We start from the raw sequence: 22,949 nt of genomic DNA, 5'->3' as shown, positions 1-22,949 counted from the left end.
GAACAACTACTCAGTCATTGAAAAGGAGGCACTGGCGGTATCCTGGGCAGTAGGCAAATTCAGAGACTTCCTGTGGGGTACGCAGTTCACCCTCCGAACCGACCATAAACAGTTGGTAGAAGTGTTCAGCAAGAAGGGTTTGGATGCCATCTCCAGTAGGATAAGGCGTTGGGTGGTCAGTCTCCAGGAGTACACCTTCAATGTCGAGTATGTTCCAGGAACGCAAAACCTCGCAGCCGACTGTCTGTCCAGGCTTGTCAGTGATGCAGAAGCGAGTGAAATGCGAGACAAAACAGATGAAGACGAAGAAGGATTCATGGTTGAGAATGTCTGCATCATCCAGAAGGCGTTGGGTGAAGAAACGTGGAGAAGGGCACAAGAAGAGGACAAGACCATGGAAGAAGTTTGCAGAAGAGTGAGAGATGGATGGAAGCACGTGGACAAACGTGATGAAGACCTGCGACCCTTCCAGGCGGTAAAGGATGAGTTAACCATTGTCGACGGATGCCTGTTCAGGGGAACAAGACTCGTACCACCAGCTAGTGTGAGAGACAACCTGGTCGAGATAGCTCACGAAGGGCACTTAGGAATCACTAAGACCAAGCAAAGACTCAGGGAGAGCTATTGGTGGCCGAACATGGACCTGATCACGGAAAGGAGAATCAGGGGGTGCATCCCGTGCTGCAATAGCGACAAGGTCTTGAAGCAACAGACACCACCCATGGTGTGTAGGCCGCCCCCGTCTGGACCATGGGACGAGTTGGCTTTAGACATTTTGGGCCCGATGTCCGGGGAACTGCGGACACCTTACATCCTAGTGCTCGTGGATCTGTATTCTCGGTGGCCGGAGATAAAACTCGTCAGCGAAGTCACGACTAGGACCGTCATCGGATTCTTGCAGGAGGTATTTATCCGAGAGGGGCTCCCCAGCAACATCCTCACCGACAACGGAGTGCAACTATGCTCAAAAGAGATGGAAGACTTCCTGGAAGAAAGAGGCATCAGGCACAAGCGATGTGCATTATACCACCCAGAAACCAATGGCATGGTTGAACGCTTTAACAAAACCATAAAGGAGAGCATCCAGCTGGCCAAAGCAAGTGGTATAAGTTGGAAAGAAGAGTTGTGGAGGCGTCTGGAAGCATACAGGTTCACGCCGCATCAGACGACGGGCGTCACCTCGTTCGAATTGCTCCGCGCAAGGACACCCAACACCAAGCTTGCCCCGGGGTGGATGGAATGGCACAAGGGGTGGTCGGACCGAACCAAAGAAAAGGACAGTGTGAGGAAACATGAACAGGCCATGAGGATGAGGAAAGAAGGTTACGACCAACGCAAAGCCACACGGGAGGTCGGTTTCAAGGTTGGAGACAACATCAAAATCAGAGCTCCCACAGGGAAGGCGAGCTGGTCAGAGTACAGCAGTCCCACAAAAATCACAAAACTTTTCAAGAATGCGGTCAAGACCCAAGAAGGCAAGATATGGAACCTAGGGAGAGTCGTGCAGTACCACCCACCTGTAGAAGTCCCAGAAGGTGAAAGGGGGGGGGGAAGTGGTCAAGGTCTAGATAGCGGCCTCGCCAGCAGGACGCCACCGGGTGTCCCTCTCCCAGGACACAGGCCCATCAGGAGAGTGATCAGACCTCCCAGGCATTTTGACCAGTATGTAATGATATAACCATTGCCATTCTGCACTATGTACGTTTCTCCCCAATTTGGTTCTTGTCTATTGTTTATTCAATGTTTTCTATTTCTGCAGGGAAGGGGGATGTGTGGTATCTCCCTCCTCTGTTCCCCCCCGGCGGCTCTGCATGTGATGGTGCTGCTCGCGGTGACATCACTTAGAATGTCACCGCGACCAGCGTTCCAAGGCGAGCGCCGGGGACACTCTGAGGCGACAGCGGCAAGGAAGGCTGTGGCTGAGGTCACAGGAGTTAGCACTTATTAATAAACAGTTTATTGCCATTCACCACTCCGAGTTCTGGTCCTCATTTGCGGTGAATGCTACACACTGGCTCTATGCAAATCAGCTCTGACCCTGTGCCTCATGGGTGTGGAGAGCCTGGGACTCACGTCTGAGCATACCCAGCCCACTCGGGGTGAAATCCATTGTTTTCACCCCGAGTGGGCTGGGTATGCTCAGACGTGAGTTCCAGGCTCTCCACACCACTGGAGTCAAGCTATCCAGGCTGAATGAAGGCTGATAGCCAGAAACCCGTCCTTGGATGCTTGATTCCGGTCAGGGAAAGACATGGCTTGGTAGATCGGACTGGACTGTTCCCATGAGGCACAGGGTCAGAGCTGATTTGCATATAGACAGTGTCTAACCCAGGGTGGTGTGGAGTGCAAAAAATCGATGGATTTAGGCCCAGATCCTTGTACTGGGGTGAATGTATGACATTGTTCTACATTCTGTCCATCAACTGTGTTTTTTACAGAATCAAACACAGCATGCAAGAGGAACACAATATCAAACACAACAAGCAAGAAATGCACACAAAAAAAATATTGCAAATTTACAATGACTAACGAACTTCCTGGCGGGGTCTGAGAATGAAGGAATTCGTTCTGAAAGGGTCTTTGGAATAGAAGAGATCTGAGGTCCGCTTAGAAGATCAGGATGGTGGTGGTAGCACACGCTATAATGAAAGAACCACAGGTACAGGTGGAAGGGTGCTAAGTGACTAGCTCAGAAATAATTGTGAAAGTGTCCAAATCTAGGCAGAAATACACTGTTGGTGAAAGGAACCACCCCAATTTAGTTTTCATTTTCTTTGCAGTCTGTACCTAAATGCAAAGCCGTTTCAGCTGTTGGGGGCAGGGGGAGGGGTGACTTTGACTTCTCAACTGACGTTATAAACGTTTATTTACTAACTGTGTGTGGTTTTTCCAGTACCTGCCCACAATATGCTCTTCACTTTATATCAAAATAATACGGCGAGGGAAGCACACGTATGTATAAATGATATCTGAGGGTATGTTGTTGTGACCTTCTGATCCGAGACAAAAAATTCTGTCATTAAATGAAAATGCTGTTCTGTTTGGAAACACTGCCTTTGGGGTAGTTTTGTGAATAATTATGGATGTTAAAATGCAAGCTGAAGAACCGCTTCTTCACATGCACAAAATGCATTTAAAGGGCAATTAGATGATCCCGTGCCAGTTACCACGCAGTTGCTACTCGTCTTCCTGCAAGATAGCATGTATGACCTGGTTGCACTGCTGCTCCTGGCTTCTGCTGTTGAGAAGAGGGGGCGGGGAGAGGGCGTGTCGTGAGTCCAGTGACCGTGTGACCGCAACTGTAAAAGTGAAAGTGCAGTAAGGGGCGCTGTTAAAAAGTAAGAAGTCAGCGCTTCTAAAGTTGTTTGTAGGAGTTGTGCATAAGAAAATAAAAGCGGACACCATTTTACATATTAAGCACGGTGAGCACGTTACTATTAAAGTGAAAAGCATGGCATTGTTTGCTGTCGAAAAGAAAAATGAAAAGAAAAAGAAGGAACAAAAGAACCATGCTGCAGCCATTATTCCAACAGGTTTGCCGCACTAGTTTAATAATAATAAATAAAACAAGCATTTGCAATGCAATAGGACTCACATTTACACAAAACCTATTGCATTGCAAACGGTAGTCATCCTGGACAACGGGAGAGAGGGCGGGGGGAAGGCACGAACAACAGGTGGGAGAGAGCAAAATGGCACGGACAACGGGAGTGCCGGCGGGGGGAGAAGGCACGGACAACAAGAGGGAGGGGTGGAGTAAAGAAGGCAGTAGGAAATAACGGCCAAGCAAAAGCCTACCCCTCCAATGTCTCTAAAAATGCTTCCAAAAGCTTTAAATACAACCTACTCAGGAAAAACCCTGAAACACTTATTTTAGACCCCTCCTATACCTCAAATAACAGAGTAATCATTAACGATTTATTTTCTACACCAGATCACTAGCTAAATGGCGTACCAAATGTCGAATCTGCTAAACATCAAAGAATCAACACATATTCCTTATGGAACAAAGTTGAGTATAAAACCCTCAAAAATTCTAAAGGCCACACTAAATATAACCCTCTACAAAAATGGCATGGTACTCCTCCAAGCAGCCAACAAGGATCTTGAGCGATTTTCTAATTACTTTGCAACACTAAAAGATCAGGTCCATAACTTCCCTATCTCAGCTCACCAACAATACAATAGCTCAGACACCTACATCCATACTCAGCTGAGGGTAATCAAAAAGAGAGACAGCAAAACAGATCATGAGAATCGACTCTCCAGATCCTCTAGAATTAGACAACACTCAAATACACATGTTACAGCAAACAGCCCAAGAATAGACATACGCAAAACATTCAGCAATAACCCCATAGAAGCACTCCAAATAAAAGATATCAAGCAGCCCAACCTGCACACATTGGATGCTAAGGCCTCCACAACCCTACAAATCATGGAGGTATCGGAGACAGCACCCAACAATCAATGCCCTGAGATGACAAATCACATGACCAATATCAACCCAGGACCTAGACCTGCTGGTGCCTCTGTACTATAACATTGTATGACTAGATAGGCTAAACAAACGTTAGGGGGAGTGGCCTGTATCCACAGATCAAACATCACCATCTCTACAATTCTCGCAGACCCTGTAGACTCATGTAAATACCTAAATACCTGAGGCTCACAGCACGATTCACAGACAACCAAGTTTACAAACTACACACATTCTCTCACCCCCAGGCAAAAACCTAACTTTCAAAGACCATCCTATGGAAATTATTACTACTAACTCAGAAACCTCACTCCAGTGATATTTTTATAGGAGACTTCAATCTTCACTGGAACGACATCCAAGATAATCAGGTCAACGCTCTGAAAGAATTTCTCGCCGACCACTCACTAGTATAAGCATGTGCCCTACCAACCCATTCTAAAGGAGCTACATTAGACTGGGTCATCTCCAAAGTAAATGCGATCCAAGCAGTCTCAATCGTTCCTTGTGACTGGTCTGATCACCACTACATCACCATCCAAATATCCGACCAATAAAAAGAAAACAATATCGCAACCAATCAAACCCAAACATTGGATAAGAGACACTAGAGATCTGAACTCTAACAATACAAGGTGAGCAAGAACTCCAACCCCCTTCTGAACGAGCTTACAAATCACTACAATCAGACGATATCTAAAATAATTGACAACACCGCCCACTAAAATGTAAAAAATACAGATCAAAGGTAAAAATCCTTCGTTTAACCCCTTCCACGCTCATGACGAGCTGGGCTCGTCATGCAGTAGCCTCCTCGCACGCTCATGACGAGCCCAGCTCGTCATAAACCAATGAGGATCACGAAATCCCAGCACAGCAGGGGAATTCCCATAGCATCCAAGAGGTTAACGGATCACTTAATGAAGAAAGACGTAAACTCAGAATAACAGAACGAAAACGGAGACAAACTCCATCATACTCCCACTTAAAACAACTAAGAATGACCAGAAAAACCTACAATAAAAGCGTACTTAAATCAAAAAAAGAATGTTTTATAAATTTCTGAAAAACGCTAAGAACTGACCGAGGAAACTCTTCGATCTACTAAAAGATCAATCCAACAAATTAGCCAAATCTTCCCGATTAACATCTACATCAGATCTGAACTGTGAAGATTTTTCAACATTCTGCACGGATAAAGCCAGCTCATTGGAGAGAGAACTCAAGAATAATGCTGAAAAAGCCTCAAACCTAAGGAGTGAACAGGGAGGAACCCTGCCCTACCGACACAAGTAATGGCCAAAAATAATTCCCATTGGTCAACCTTCAAGCTAAAGAATCAACATGACATTACCAAACTATTACTATCTCTGAAACCAAATAATCATTACAATGACCCGCTGCCGTCTAAATGCTGGCTCTCCTGCAACCACATGGTCATCCCCTACTGGACTAAAATAATTAATGAATCGCTTGCCCAAGGATCAATTCCGGACTGCCTAAAAACAGGCCAGGTGGTCCCTCTCCTAAAGAAACCTACGGCGAACCCATCAGACCCTAACAACTTTCGGCCTATAACAACCATTCCCCTACTAGCCAAAGTACTAGAAAAATGTGCACACAATCAATTAAGTCAACACATTACTTAATTTGAGCTACTTAATGACTGCCAATCAGGGGTCAGACCAAACCACAGTATGGAAACAGCAATCCTACACATAGTAGATGACGCTTTGCTAGCCCTCGACTGTAATGAAACCTGTCTCCTGATCCTTCTAGACCTATCATCTGCATTTGACACAGTAAACCATCCCAAATTATTAGAGCGCCTGGAAAATAGGATGGGTGTATCAGGAACTGTACTGAAATGGTTCCACTCCTTCCTAGAGAATGGATCGCAAAGATTCCTGGTAGACAACAAGCAATCCCCACCATCTCCCATTCAAATTGGGGTCCCACAAGGATCAACTCTATCCCTTTCACTATTTAACCTATACATCGAACCATTAACGGAAGTACTGCATGAGGCTAACATTTTGTTTCACATGTATGCTGATGACACCCAGCTGTATATGGAGACAACATCTCCGGAAGAGATCAACACTATGAACCATGCACTCCAGAAAACAGTGGAATGGCTAGCGGACAATCATCTTAAGCTCAACTCACAAAAAAAAGAATTCCTTCTGCTCTCCCCTCCTAAAAGTTCAGTCAAGATCAAAGAATGGTCCAAGATGATCACAGCACTAAACAGTACTCCGACTATAGTTGACTCAACCAAATCCCTAGGTATCACACTGAACAAATATCTGAACATGCGAGCACACATGAACACAATGGCAAAAAACGCTTGTTTTCATCTGAACTATCTCAGGAAACTGATGCCACTCATCGATCCCGGTGATCTAAAAATGGCAGTCCAAGCACTGGTCATATCAAGAATTGAATATGGATGAGCAACTCTATCAGGACTCCCTAAGATCTCAACAGCACCCCTAAAAGCTTGTCTCATTGCAGCAACTAGACATAACGGGAACAAGAAAATACAAACACATCATTCCTCATCTGAAAGCGCTCAACTGGCTACCATACGAAGCAAGAATAGAGCTAAAGATTGCTTGTATCACTCACATGACAATACACCACAGAACTCCACATTACCTAGCTCATAAAATTGCGCTATCCAGAGGCACTAGACCCTCAAGAGGGTCGGAGGATTTTCTACTGAAACCAGCATTCTTCCATAAGAAAATAACTAACAATAGATCATTCAAAGGAGCAGCACCATGGATTTGGAACTCGCTCCCACCGAATATCAGAAGAATCACCTATGCTCCTCGATTAAAAAAGGGGACTAAGTCCTTTCTGATGGGTACATTTCTCCCATAATGACCAACAGGCTCGTCTAAATCATTATGGAAAAGAGCTGTTCACCTACCAATTCAAGATGATGTCATTAACAGAGCTTGAATGGCTAGACTCTACTCCTAAAATGAAGTACAACAAGACAATTGTGAATGTAACCTAATGATTTCTATTATTCCTCATTATATTGTTGTGTAAGGATAAATATTTGCCAATGTTAGCGGAACACATAAACATGTTCTTGACGTGAAAGAATTAGATATCTGCTGAGGTTGAAATGTAAAGCGCTCTGACACCCAACTCAGGGTCTGGTTTGCGTTATAGAAAACACTGAATAAATAAATAAATACATAGGAGAACCTCATTAAAGAAAATAGTGCTCAAAGTCTAAATAACACGTACGGTGAATGTTTTGCCAATGTTCCACATTCCGTCTATCATCTTGTGTGTTTTGCTCTTCGCCCTATGTGGGAAGGGTATGCCCAGACATGGGTCCCGTGCTCACTACACCACTGAAGTCAAGCTATCCTGGCTGATGACGGCTGATAGCCTTAAACCGGTCCTAGGATGCTTGATTCCAGACCAGGGAAGACATGGCTTGGCAGTTCGGGCTGGACTGTTCCCATAAGGCACAGGGTCAAGACTGATTTGCATATGGCCATGTCTGAACTGGGGTGGTGTGGTGAGTAAAATAACGATGGATTGAACCCAGATCTGTGACTGGGGGTGAATGTTTTGCCAATGTGCAATATTCCGTCCATCATCTTGTGTGTTTTGCTGTTCGCCCTATGTGGGAAGGGTATGCCCAGACGTTGGTCCCATGCTCACTACACCACTGAAGTTAAGCTATCCTGGCTGATGACGGCTGATAGCCAGAAACCGGTCCTAGGATGCTTGATTCCGGACCAGGGAAGATATGGCTTGGCAGTTCGGGCTGGACTGTTTTCATGAGGCACAGGGTCAAGACTGATTTGCATATGGCCATGTCTGAACTGGGGTGGTGTGGTGAGCAAAATAACGATGGATTAAACCCAGATCTGTGACTGGGGGTGAATGTTTTGTCAATGTGCAATATTCCGTCCATCATCTTTTGTGTTTTGCTGTTCGCCCTATGTGGGAAGGGTATGCCCAGACATGGGTCCCGTGCTCACTACACCACTGAAGTCAAGCTATCCTGGCTGATGATGGCTGATAGCCTTAAACCGGTCCTAGGATGCTTGATTCCAGACCAGGGAAGACATGGCTTGGCAGTTCGGGCTGGACTGTTCCCATAAAGCACAGGGTCAAGACTGATTTGCATATGGCCATGTCTGAACTGGGGTGGTGTGGTGAGTAAAATAACGATGGATTGAACCCAGATCTGTGACTGGGGGTGAATGTTTTGCCAATGTGCAATATTCCGTCCATCATCTTGTGTGTTTTGCTGTTCGCCCTATGTGGGAAGGGTATGCCCAGACGTTGGTCCCGTGCTCACTACACCACTGAAGTTAAGCTATCCTGGCTGATGACGGCTGATAGCCAGAAACCGGTCCTAGGATGCTTGATTCCGGACCAGGGAAGACATGGCTTGGCAGTTCGAGCTGGACTGTTTTCATGAGGCACAGGGTCAAGACTGATTTGCATATGGCCATGTCTGAACTGGGGTGGTGTGGTGAGCAAAATAACGATGGATTAAACCCAGATCTGTGACTGGGGGTGAATGTTTTGTCAATGTGCAATATTCCGTCCATCATCTTTTGTGTTTTGCTGTTTGCCCAATGTGGGAAGGGTATGCCCAGACATGGGTCCCGTGCTCACTACACCACTGGAGAAAAGCTATCCTGGCTGATGACGGCTGATAGCCAGAAACCGGTCCTAGGATGCTTGATTCCGGTCCAGGGAAGACATGGCTTGGTAGTTTGGGCTGGACTGTTCCCATGAGGCAGGTGTAGTGAGCAAAATAACGATGGATTAAACCCAGATCTGTGACTGGGGCTGAATGTTTTGCCAATATGCAACATTCCGTCCATCATCTTGTGTGTTTTGTCAGTCCTATTAGGGGATTCCTCGTTTGCCATCTGAGGCACCCACTCTTTACTCCGTGGCTTCTAGCAGTCCCTGGCTGACATGACTGGGTATCATGAGGCAAAGGCATCAACAACTGCCCTGCCAAAGTGACACCAGAGAGCTGGTCAATGAGATGTGGACAATGCAAAAAATCTTGGAGTCCATGGAGCAGAAGCAAGACTCCCACATGACAGCCATGGATGCCTACCACCACAACGTTGCTGCTGTGTTGCAAAACCAGCAGATCCTCCTCGCTGCAGTGATGCCTCACGTGTTGGCACACATGAATGCTGCAGCAGCTACCGCATCGACATCTTCCGCCCCTGATGTGTTTGTGTCTCCCTCCCCTGCCGCATGTACCACAACACCCTCACGGGACACTGCACACATCAGAGGTTGAAGATGTGGACAGTACATGTGAAAGGCTGGCTAAGTTTATTGTGCACACCTATGTAGTTGTAGCACCCTGCACTAATCCAGACAACCTTTATGGTGTTTTAGTGGTCTTAGACAACCTTAAAAAGCTCTCGAAGTGCTAGCTGTGGAGAGCAGCCTTCAGGTTTATTCAAAAAGGAGTGTAAAGTAGCTTGTTTTACCAGTACTTAATCTTATGGTATAGGTTAAGTGAAAAAGAACCACACAGTGTAGTTTAAAAAAAATAAGATTTATTATTAACACTCACTCACACAATGTATTGTCTCCTACCCGGAGATATAAACACAATACACATAATACTTTGTCAATAGAATACGTAAATAGCACAGAATACAAAGTGGTCTCCAGGGGAGACCAAATCATTTACTAAAATAGTGGAACCACGACCTAAGTCAAGAATGGACCCAGAAGATGTAGAAAAGCCGGGGACCCAAGGAACCACCCAAGGTGAGTATTTAGGAACCCCACGAAGGTCGTGTGCAGAGTGGGAACACGACCGCGCGCTCAATGTAAGTCAATAGGTAAGCTGCGGTTACAGTTTTAAAGAAAAAGGACCCTTCCCAGCAGACCAGTAGGAAACCCTGTGGAAGATGGATGGTTGGAGAGTCACCACACCCGTGTATACCCCAGGAACCAGGATACCTAAACCAGGGAAGCCGGGTGCATAGGTGCAAAGTGACTTTGGAAACGGTCATAGACTCCAATGGAGGACTTCAGAAAATATGCAGTTGGCAAAGAAGGTGAAAGTGTGTGGTGGAACCAGAAGGTGGTTTGAAGATGAGGGTTACCCGCAAGCAGAGAGGACAGAGTCTATGCCACTCAGGAGTGACCAGGAAGCATGGAAGATAAATGCCCACCGATGTTGGGGATGCAGGAGAGTTGAAGGTGGCCTTGAAGTTGCAGCTGTATGGACCAAGCAATACAGAGGAGGACCAGGAGCCATGCACGAGCTGTCCCTCATCAGATGTCAAGCGCCAAGGGGTCAGTGTCCGGCAGGGGCACCAACAAACCTTGGCAATGGCAACCAACATAGTTAAAGAAAAAGGTGCTGTGTCGGGACCAGCAAGGTCCAAGTGACTCACCATGAGTAGGTAAGTCATAGCAGGCCCGAGCAAGCAGGGAATCCACTGGAGACAAAGAAGACTCTCGAGAGGACCCACAAGTTGAAGGAACAGGAGTCACAAGAGGACCTCGAGCAGCTCACCAAAGGATGAAGGCCTGCGGTGCAGGCAAAGATCTTGGCTGCAGGAGATGCTTGAGACTGGAGTTTCTTGGGGCCTGAACATCTCTGGAGGAGAGAGTCAACAATCCTTTGCAACAGCAAGTCGACGCCATGCACAGGGATTCTGTTCCAGCAGTACTGACTAGGGATACTGGCCTCAAATTCAGTGAGAAGCCAGTGCAGGCCTTGAGGGAGTTTCAGAACCACCACTTTTTTGCTGAGTCTTTCGAAGTCTGTGGGAGCCCAGGATCGGAAGACCGGGCAGCTTCATTGTGGTGACTGCTGATGCAGGGGAGTGACTCCTTCACTCCAAGGGAGATTCCTTCAGGTGTCTTGGATATCCACAAGCCTTGTGAAGAACCTGTAGGGAGCACAGGCACAGATGCTGCTGTAGACTTGCATGACAACGAGACCAGGAGCAGCAGGAGTCTTCCCAGTTGCAGTCTCGGTTCCCAACGCGTAGTCCAGCGAGGTCCAGAGGGCCCAGACGGTTGAAGTAGAAGTGGTATTGGATCTGAATCCTGTCCCACGATGAATCTAGTGACCCACCCACAGGTAAGCCCTAAGGAAAGGTTTGGGATGATTATGGGGTCCCTCCCAGAGGAGGGGCTGGACAGTGGGGAGGATACTCTCATGTCCTTTGCACAGTTTTACACTAGAGCGGGAACCAACGGCTCCCTGAACTTGTTTGAAATGGAGTAAGCAAGGAGGGCACAAAATGTGCAATTCAAAGCAGTCTAGTGACGCTGGCAAGCGCCCCTACCCTGTCTCATTGCACTAAGTCCTGTCTGGGAGGTGGTCGAGCTTGACTCAGCAGCAGGAAGGCAGAATCGTGTCACTGGTTGGCAGCAGACATAGTTTGCTGCCCTGGTCCAGAAGACTAGTTTCCGGGAGCACTGAGGGCCTCCCGAGGAGCCTTACACTGCATGGAATCATACCTCCCACGATGTGGGGGTATGATCCCAACATGTTTGATACGAAGCACAACAGCATTTGTTACAGCCAGTTTAGAGATAGCGTTTGCGTGGTGACGCATGGCCACTTTATATATCTTAATGGCTGATACAACTCGGGAGAATAACCAACAGTAGCAACTTTCCCCTCCTGAGGCGGAAGCCAGGAGGTCTCCCTCTTTTACTTTGTGCCATTCAGCATTTTTGAAGGAATTTTTAACTTCGTGTGTTTTAACGCTTTAACGCTTGATTTAATAAGCATTAGAGACTTCCTTAGCGCTCCCTTGCGTTTTGTGTCCTTTTCCCCCTCCCTTTGCCCCCGGACCGCTCTCGGCCGAGTATCGACGCTGAGGGCTGGTTCCCGGTTTTTGGCGGCCATATTGGGTGTGGGCCAGGCGGGTGACGCGCTCTAGCAGCTCTTAAAAAGGGAATAGTGAGCCTGCTCGAGTGATAACCAACAGTAGCAACTTTCCCCTCCTGAGGCGGAAGCCGGGAGGTCTCTCTCGTTTACTTTGTGCCATTCAGCATTTTTGAAGGAATTTTTAACTTCGTGTGTTTTAACGCTTTAACACTTGATTTAATAAGCATTAGAGACTTCCTTAGGGCTCCCTTGCGTTTTGTGTCCCTTTCCCCCCTCCCTTTGCCCCCGGACCGCTCTCGGCCGAGTATCGACGCCGAGGGCTGGTTCCCGGTTTTTGGTGGCCATATTGGGTGTGGGCCAGGCGGGTGACGCGCTCTAGCAGCGCTTAAAAAGGGAATAGTGAGCCTGCTCGAGTGATAACCAACAGTAGAAACTTTCCCCTCATGAGGCGGAAGCCGGGAGGTCTCTCTCCTTTACTTTGTGCCATTCAGCATTTTTGAAGGAATTTTTAACTTTGTGTGTTTTAACACTTTAACGCTTGATTTAATAAGCATTAGAGACTTCCTTAGCACTCCCTTGCGTTTTGTGTCCCTTTCCCCCCTCCCTTTGCCCCCGGACCGCTCTCGGCCGAGTATAGACGCCGAGGGCTGGTTCCCGGTTTTTGGCGGCCATATTGGGTGTGGGCCAGGCGGGTGACGCGCTCTAGCAGCGCTTAAAAAGGGAATAGTGAGCCTGCTCGAGTGATAACCAACAGTAGCAACTTTCCCCTCCTGAGGTGGAAGCCGGGAGGTCTCTCTCCTTTACTTTGTGCCATTCAGCATTTTTGAAGGAATTTTTAACTTCGTGTGTTTTAACGCTTTAACGCTTGATTTAATAAGCATTAGAGACTTCCTTAGCGCTCCCTTGCGTTTTGTGTCCCTTCCCCCCCTCCCTTTGCCCCCGGACCGCTCTCGGCCGAGTATCGACGCCGAGGGCTGGTTCCCGGTTTTTGGCGGCCATATTGGGTGTGGGCCAGGCGGGTGACGCACTCTAGCAGCTCTTAAAAAGGGAATAGTGAGCCTGCTCGAGTGATAACCAACAGTAGCAACTTTCCCCTCCTGAGGCGGAAGCCGGGAGGTCTCTCTCCTTTACTTTGTACCATTCAGCATTTTTGAAGGAATTTTTAACTTTGTGTGTTTTAACGCTTTAACGCTTTATTTAATAAGCATTAGAGACTTCCTTAGCGCTCCCTTGCGTTTTGTGTCCCTTTCCCCCCTCCCTTTGCCCCCGGACCGCTCTCGGCCGAGTATCGACACCGAGGGCTGGTTCCCGGTTTTTGGCGGCCATATTGGGTGTGGGCCAGGCGGGTGACGCGCTCTAGCAGCGCTTAAAAAGGAAATAGTGAGCCTGCTCAAGTGATAACCAACAGTGGCAACTTTCCCCTCCTGAGGCGGAAGCCGGGAGGTCTCTCTCCTTTACTTTGTGCCATTCAGCATTTTTGAAGGAATTTTTAACTTCGTGTGTTTTAACGCTTTAACGCTTGATTTAATAAGCATTAGAGACTTCCTTAGCGCTCCCTTGCGTTTTGTGTCCCTTTCCCCCCTCTCTTTGCCCCCAGACCGCTCTCGGCCGAGTATCGACGCGAGGGCTGGTTCCCGGTTTTTGGCGGCCATATTGGGTGTGGGCCAGGCGGGTGACGCGCTCTAGCAGCGCTTAAAAAGGGAATAGTGAGCCTGCTCGAGTGATAACCAACAGTAGCAACTTTCCCCTCCTGAGGCGGAAGCCGGGAGGTCTCTCTCCTTTACTTTGTGCCATTCAGCATTTTTGAAGGAATTTTTAACTTCGTGTGTTTTAACGCTTTAACGCTTGATTTAATAAGCATTAGAGACTTCCTTAGCGCTCCCTTGCATTTTGTGTCCCTTTCCCCCCTCCCTTTGCCCCCGGACCGCTCTCTGCCGAGTATCGACGCCGAGGGCTGGTTCCCGGTTTTTGGCGGCCATATTGGGTGTGGGCCAGGCGGGTGACACGCTCTAGCAGCGCTTAAAAAGGATGGCTATGACTCCGCACAGCGGACGCGTACAGCGGACGCGCCGGACCAGTGCCGGAGTCGTGCCAGAGTCCTGCCCGTCTGCGCCCGTCCGCGTATCAGAGGCGGCCGGCGCGGCAGGAGTTGCTGGTTTTAGGCTCTGCTATTCTGCGTCTGATCTCCTCACACTCAGAAGTCTTTCCCGGGCGATGCAGAGGTAAACGCCGGTGTCCAGGGTGTGGATGGCTTCCAGGCAATTCTCCGGCGCTCGGGGCCTTCAGCCCCAAGATTATTGCCAATTATAAGTGGCTTTTACCTAATACTCCCTCTTTGAGCAGACATGCTCTTGATATTTTCGAGCTGTTAACTGTTGAAAAACCGGTTTGTCTAATGCTCACCGAAACGTGGCTAGGAGAGTCCTTCAACCCTGATATTGCGACTGCGATCCCTCCTGATTATGTGATTTTTAGACACGATAGACCGATCGGGAGAGGTGGAGGGGTGGCGATTGTGGTCCAGAGATCGGCCACATGTGTGGTTATGCCTATGGAGACCATTTCTGGCTGCGAGTCCTTGGCTTTCTCTATTGCCCTATCTTCCCATCAATCCTTTTCCGGGCTCCTGGTCTACAGACCACCAGGTCAGTGAGGGTCCTTCTATGAGGAGATGCAGGTGCTTATTACGGCACTCTGTCTAAAGACAGAGCACTGTATTGTGCTTGGGGATTTTAACATACATATGGAGGCTGGGTTGGACGGTGATACGATTAAAATCAATGATGTCACCGCCCCCCTGGGCCTTATTCCCTATCTGTCTCTTCCGACTCATAATAAAGGTCACACTCTTGATCAAGTTTTTTCCACCATTCCTCTTGTTATGGCCAGTACCGTTCCTGTCCTCTGGTCGGACCACTTTCTGATTAGCTTTCAGATTCAGGGCACCAGTAAACCCCCCTGTGCAACTTCCAATCATCCTAGGCATACCAGTCGGGCATACCATCGGGTGACTCTTGAGAGTTTGGCTCAGGCCTGCTTGGAGCATCCCTGCCCTCTATCAGGTGACCTTGAGAGGGGTCTTGATTTGCTACAGAAGTGGCTAGTGGAGCGGTTAGATGAACTAGCTCCGCCGACTGCGCCCCGGACAACTGCTAGGCAGACCTCTGCGCCTTGGTTCACGGAGGCTCTTGCACTGTCCCGGCACAATTGCAAGGTAGCAGAGAGGCTCTGGCGCCAGCAGTATGATCCTGGGGCCAAGGCTGCTTATAGGGCTACTATCAAGGTCTACCATGCGGACATTTTGGCCGAAAAGAAGAACTTTTTCTCTGCAAGAATTGAGACTGCTTCAAGCTCCTGCAGGGAAATCTTCACTATTGTGAAGGAGTTTATAACCCCTAAGGCTAATGTATCGCATCATGAGTTCTCCGAGCCATGGGTGATCTCGTTAGCTAGCTTTTTCACCACTAAAATAAAGCGGATTCAAGACTCTTTCTCTTTTTTGGGCCCTAGTGTTGTTACCATCCCGAGGGACCTGCTGAATGCGACAGCTGGACCTGGACCCTTTCTGTCTGAGTTTCCATCTCTCTCTGATTCTATCTCTCAGGACCTCCTGTTCAAACTCAAATCAGGCTCTCCTTCTGACCCCTGCCCTGCTAGTTTTCTGGCTAGGGCAGCGGCACTCCATGCTGTGGGAGCTGAATATATTCAGAAATGTCTTGCTTTCTACAAACCAACTAGATCCCTTAGATCGGAATCTCTTGGTCTTGCCATTGTCCCTGCTGTTAGGAAAGCAAGGGTAGGGGGACGCTCTTTTAAACGTCTGGCTCCCCAGCTCTGGAACACCCTCCCTCTGTCGCTCCACTGTACTCCGAACTTGCTGGCCTTCAGAAAGGGTCTGAAGACGTGGCTCTATGGACAGTGATCCGCTTGCTTCTTCTCTATTTTCTGCCTTGCCCTCTGTAGTCTGCTGTGGGTTAGAAAGCGCCGGGACACTCCTTGGAGTAGCCGAGCGCTATATAAGACACCCATAACATAACATAACAATGGACATCCTCACACTTAGAACCAAGCACCTTGCCTTCAGGATTGAAAGGCCTGTCTTAGGGATGACTTATAGGTTTTAGGTGCAGTGACCTCAGGTATAAGAAAATCTATATCTGTCGTAAGTGGTGCTTGCACCAGCTTACACAAGCTGCAATGGCAGGCATGTAGTCACAATTTGAGTGTTCTCTCATGGGTGGCATGATGCATGCTTCCGCCCATTGTAGACCCCTGGTGTACCTATGCCCTGGGTACCTTAGTAACATAAATGAGGGACTTATCAAGGTACACCAGTAGCCAATCTGGAGTGTACCTAAGTATTCAACATGTCCAGTTTAGGAAAGAAACACAAAAACTGGGATCATGATTAGCAGACTAGTCAGTAAAACATAATGACACCAGCAAAAAGTAGGGGTAACCATTAAAGCAGGTCCTACTTTCCTACAGTACATTTTTCCAAAAGAAAACTCTGCGGTAGCATTAATCTGTATCAAATGTCCAGTTTCTGCTTAGCCCTGTGCTTACCATCATGCCTGGTAACATCATCTATCACTGTCCTCATCATGACTTTGCCATGTTCACCTTGGACATTTGTGGACTACCAATGTGGCCATTCTTCCCCCAATGACACTGCAATCATCCTCCTGACTGATATTTTGCATTTCCTGTCCTGTCTCATGACATGTTCCCTACAAGAACTTTGTCTGTTTATCCACTGGCTAAATATATCCTTTGGGCTTGTTGTCAAATGACCTGGTGAACTGTGAATAAATCTGTTTGCACATGTAAATAAATGCACCTTCAATTGCCTGATGTGTGTTGTCTGTCACCATTAAACAGGACATGTGTCAACAATGGCTAATCTGTTTAGCCACTACATCACATACTGTGTACATCTGAAACTTTGGGGTCTGCTGACTCTGGGACCTTGATAGGCAGTGAGATGTCAGAAAACTTGTCAAGGGCACAATGGGGCATAATCACAAGCCCCTATCACCACATGAACATCACTTTTATTGACGTTCATGTGGTGACAGGGGCTTTGCCTTATTTACAAGGCAGTGTTAAGCCGCGTAATTTTCGCATTCTGTCGTCTTGCAAATAAAGCGCCCTTTCACGCTATACTTAGCATGAAAGGGGTGGGCAATGGGTGTTGTGGCGGGCACTCTGCCTCAACACCCATTGCTTTTTACGCCACCCCCTATTTTCAAGGGTGGCTTAAATCGGAGGCAGCTGCAAAATATAGAGCTGGGAAAACCTGCTCTTAACATGGGGAAATGAGGAGAAATGCTTTATTACTCCTCCTTTTTGCTGTTTCTATGTGTGCTGCATTATGCAGTACACATAGAGACTGCAGAATACAATGAATGATTGTTAATGTACAGGAAGGGTTACCTTACTGCACATAAACAATAATTCCCACAATGCAGGCACACTTGAACCATGGTGCAATGGTGCCAGCACTGGCTCTAGGCAGCTACATTTTGCACCAGCACAGTGAGAAACGCAGGGCTGTGCTATATTGTTGTAAACATGGTACAGCCCTGCATTTCAAAAGTGATGGAGTGCACCATTAGCCTTCTTGGCTTTACGATGCACTCCACCACTTTAGTTGTAAATATGCCCCAGTGCCTGATATACATTGAGTGCTAAATCAAGTGGACAACACAATTGTTGAATTGGTATTGTGCCCTCAAAGTGTATGGGAAAACAGTCCTTCAAAAACCATCATGGCAAAACCAGTGAAAACACCTCATTGCGGTGACAAGCAAATGTAGTGATTGGCCTAGTTCACAAGGCAGCTAACTGAAAACCACCAAACATAACTACATTACGGTCAGAATGCAACAGAAGCTCCATTCCTCCAAGACCTAATGCTTTTGTAACACACAATAGTCTTGTATAGGAGTACTTATTTAGCACCCTATCCCCACGCAATGAGAAAAGTAACCTTTTAAAAAATACATAGTATGAATATTTGTTCATGTCAATTAATAGGCTGTCCCTAGATGTTGAAGTCACTCACCCTTGTTGGGAAATAATCAAGTTGTGAAATGAGATCATATTTGGGTAAATCCTAACTCAATTTCTCTCTGATTCATATTAAACATTACTGGCACTACAAGTTAGAAGACAATATAGGTTTATTATTAACAAGTACGTAACTAAATATAAACCTCCCTAGCCTATGCTAAATTCCAAACCTAACCTACACTGCACTACCTTATATTACAATCCACTATTTTCTAAAGGAACATTGGAGACTGATTTACTAACTACAGCTCCTGAAATTGTGCTCTTGGTTAGAGATTCTTATAACAGTTTTGCATCCTTGCATGATCTTTCAATGCGTTTAGCTATATCTACAAGCTTTATCCATCAGTTGATCTCTAATTAGTTCTGAAAAGAAATGATCAAATTCACACTAACATCGGTATCAATTCTTTCATTGGGGTTTTGCACTCGTGTGAAAAACCTATACCTGTATATTACTATCTTTTTGGTTTTGGAAACAATAGTTGTAAAATTGAGGCACATCTGTATCAAACTCATCTAGATCCTCATCTCCCATGGATTCATACTCGGGTAGATGATTATGCACGTTCTGACCCGGCCTCAACCCGCAAATAAAACTATATTAGACTTTTTTCCATTCATGTCTAAACTGTTGTGCACCAATTGCACATAAATACGCTTTAAAAGACCTTAGCCATAAATTCCACTCTAATGGTGGCTCACCAGGTTCTTGCAGAAAAGGAGCAGGAGGAGGTAAATTTAGCAATGTATTGGAATATAAATGAGCATACGAATATAAAGTGTAAGCAAATTACACCAAGGTATTGGTAGCCTGCCAATCACTGAAACAACTGGCAAAACATGTAACTCACACAAATTTTTGTTTTTCAAGAAGCGTGCAAACCGCTGAATATAGATTTGCACCACCAATGTTTTTCAAGCGTACAAATCGCTGAACATACATTTGCACAGTCTTGCCACTTAAACCCTTTTTGAGTGTGTTAATGCTGAAAGTAGATTTACACAATTACTGCAGTATGTAAGCGTGCAAATCGCTGATTGCCCATTTGCACAGGAAAGTTGTTACCACTGTTGAAAAGGCTGTTCCTAACTATATTTTCACCGTTTTAAAGTCTAATTTCTATCTTTATTCTAAAGCAATAAATCCTGTAATAGAAATTGTCCTATTTCTATTTCTCCTCTGAATGCCGAGCAGATGGGATAAGGTAGCCAAAGGGTCCCGCTTGAAGGTAGGGTGACCAACAGTAAATTTCACGGACTGCCCGTTATTTGGGCCTCTTGTTCGTTGTCCGTGAGACATTCTTTAACGGACACCCTTTGTCCATAATTTCAGACATAGGTGTGAGCTGCCCCCTGAAAGCAGTCTGAGAGTTCTGTAACTCTCACTGCAGGGGCCAGCTTGTGCTCCTGCTGTGAATTCGATGGCCTGCAGCAGCCGCTCCCTGACCTGGCACAGACTGCTATCGGCCCATTATAATTCCGTATGTCGGCCTAATTATCACATACAGAGTGATAATGGGCCTCTCTGCCCGGTGACAGCATAACCTCAAAAGGCACCACAAAAGCCAAAGCGTACATGAACACCCTGGGCCTCATTTATGAGGCTGTGTGCCACTTTTACGCCGCCGGTGCGTCACTTTTTGTGACGCACCAGTGGCGTAAAAAATGCACCTTGTTGCGCCATATTTATAAAGTGACGCATCTAAGTAGATGCATCACTTTGCAAACCCCTGTGCCACATTATACCTGCACCAGGTATAATGTATGCAAGGGGGCGTTTTGACGCAAGAAAGGGTCATGGAAGTGACGCAGTGAATCTATAAGATTTCACTGCGCCATTTCTTGGCCGCTAATGCGTCAACATCTTACGCCTGCTTCATGGCAGGCATAAGACAGACGCAGGCACTAACAACATGGGACTTGCCCATGTGAAAGTACACATTGCTGGAGTTGCGTCACTTTTGTGACACACTCCAGCAATGCGTCACTTTTGAGCCTACAGATACGTCAGAAATACGGACGTATCTGTAAATCCTTGCGACATGATGCGTCATATTATAAATATGACGCATCAATCATGACGCAAGGAGTGCGCACGGAGAAGTGACGCATCGCTGCTTTCATGCATCGATGCGTCATTTCTCATAAATGAGGCTCCCTGTTTCCTCATACTCCCCCATCCTGCCCCACCAGTGTCAGACTATCAAGACTATAATATGCTCAACAACATCAGCAACAACTGTGCTAATAAATGGAAGAGACAGAAATGCAAGTGAGGCGCAAAAACAGATGCTTAGTATCCGTTATCCATTTACACTCTGACCACACAACAGCTGTACAAATGAGCATTATCAAGATGTCTGTACTAGCCTCCCTAATGGTGCAACTTGGGCATCTCTCAGATCTGACAAGTACAAGGGCGCTGTGGCACTTGATATCAGGAGTGCCAAAAATCACCACCCGGCAGCATATACTAAAGCAAGAGCACAGTCACACTGTAAAATGTTGCAGTGCAAAGGTGCATTTTAGCAACATCAGTGCACTGGCTCAGAAATTGCATCAGAGCACTAAAACAAAATAACAGTGCCTACAAAAACTGCAGCTTTGTAACATCCTGTCCAATAAGTGATTGAACTGGAGGATGTATCTCAGTCGGTGCAGTTAGCAGAGTGGAGAGGGTGAGGTGAGACTTAAGCTACTTCCATCAGTCATATGAAATACCACAACAGTACCTGCACAGTTGCTCGAAGCTGCATGCATACAGAGAAAACTGTGAAGTCCACGATTATCGCAACTTAATATTAACTTATTTTGACTTGTACTTATGTTGGTTGTCTATCAAATCAAATCAAATAAGCTTTATTCGATTATCACAAGGATATCATAAAAGCATACATTACATTTATCAGTTTATAAAAAGTTAACACTTTATGAAAAATTTAAAAGCAAATGTGAACCCATAAAAAGAAAATTCAATAAGCGAGAGGGTTAACATTTTCCATTAAAAACAAAGTTTAAAAAAGAAAAACAGTGAATATTTACACAAATTCATATGTCCTATCGTAATGTATTCCTAAATTTCAGCAGCAATTTTAAGAAATTTCCCATGATAAGTATCACGTCCCAGTTTTCCAGTTGTTTTAAACGGTCGAAAGCTTCTTTACAAGACCGCAGACGCCAAGTCTTCAATAATGGTCTCAATAAGGATTTTCTAGGAGTCAAGTAATATTTACAAAACAATATGGGATGTATATTGGATTGAGGTGACATGTCATTGCATGGACAAGGGGACAGGTTTCGGGACCAGTCATTGCAGGAGGGGAAAGTAATAAGCCGAAAAAAGGAGCCCAGTCTAAGTCTAGAGAGGAGCATTCTTGTAAAACAAGTGATGTCAGAAGAAAGGTATGATTGTAGTCCCTGAGACAAAGTAATCCTTTGAAAATCCAAAACAGTATTGTTCGTTTTTTGGATAGACCATCTTTTCGCTTCTAAGTGATCCATAAAGAGTTTTCTCAAGGCTTTCCTGGTAATATGCTCCAAACTCGAAGGGTAAGTGAAAAAGTCTGGCCGACCGATTTCAAAGCAACATTTTTCCACATATGACAGCCATTTTATATTTTTTGCCCCTTCTAGTTTTTGTCTGTCTATGATTATTTCTCGGTTAAAAGATGTCTCTATGGTGGTCCAAATCTTGTGCCATAGGAGGACGGGCTCAGATTTAATTACATCAGAAATAAACGGTAACCCCAGTTCTATATGAATCATGTATATAGATGTTGACTTTGGCATCCCTAACAGGTACCGAAGGAACTGGTTTTCAATTTTCTGGATAGATGTTATGGTGTCAATCCCCCAAAGATCAGCCCCATAACTTGCCGTCGATACACACTTGGCTTTATAGATGGTAATAAGCTGCTTAACTGGTCTCCCCCCTAATTTACTAGAAAAATCTCGCAATGCCCCAATCGCTCTGATGAAAGCAAGCTATCTGGCTTTTACAGCTGACTGCCAGGTCACCTTTCTGTGAAAGTATATACCTAGGTAAGGGAATTGCTCAACAGTGTCTATTTTTTGTCCCTCAATGAATATCGGACATGAGATTTTCTTAAAACCTTTACTACATGCCAGGGAAAAGGTCTTACCGATGTTTACTTTCAGGCCCTTTTCTCGCATGAAGTGGGTAAAATTAGTGACAGCCCTTTGCAGCCCCAACCTTGTTTGCGACAATATAGCCGCATCATCGGCATATAACAAGATTGGGACGGCATGGCCCTCCACCTTAGGATAGTCACATTCCACAGTACGCATATGGTCCCCGACAGCATTTATGTAGAGAGAGAAAAGCAGGGGGGCAAGTATGCACCCCTGCCTCACTCCTCTAGCGATGTTAAATCTAGGGGAGCATTCCCCTCTCGGTCCATACCGCACCCTAGCCCCCGCATCTCTATACAAGTCCATGATAAAATTAACAATGGATGAATTCATCCCCTGATACTTAAGAACACTCCA

Source organism: Lissotriton helveticus, chromosome 11 (assembly GCF_964261635.1).
Source record: "Lissotriton helveticus chromosome 11, aLisHel1.1, whole genome shotgun sequence".
In the NCBI taxonomy this organism is placed as follows: Eukaryota; Metazoa; Chordata; class Amphibia; order Caudata; family Salamandridae; genus Lissotriton; species Lissotriton helveticus.
The sequence above is the reverse complement of the archived record's forward strand: the minus strand, read 5'-3'. Positions refer to the sequence as shown.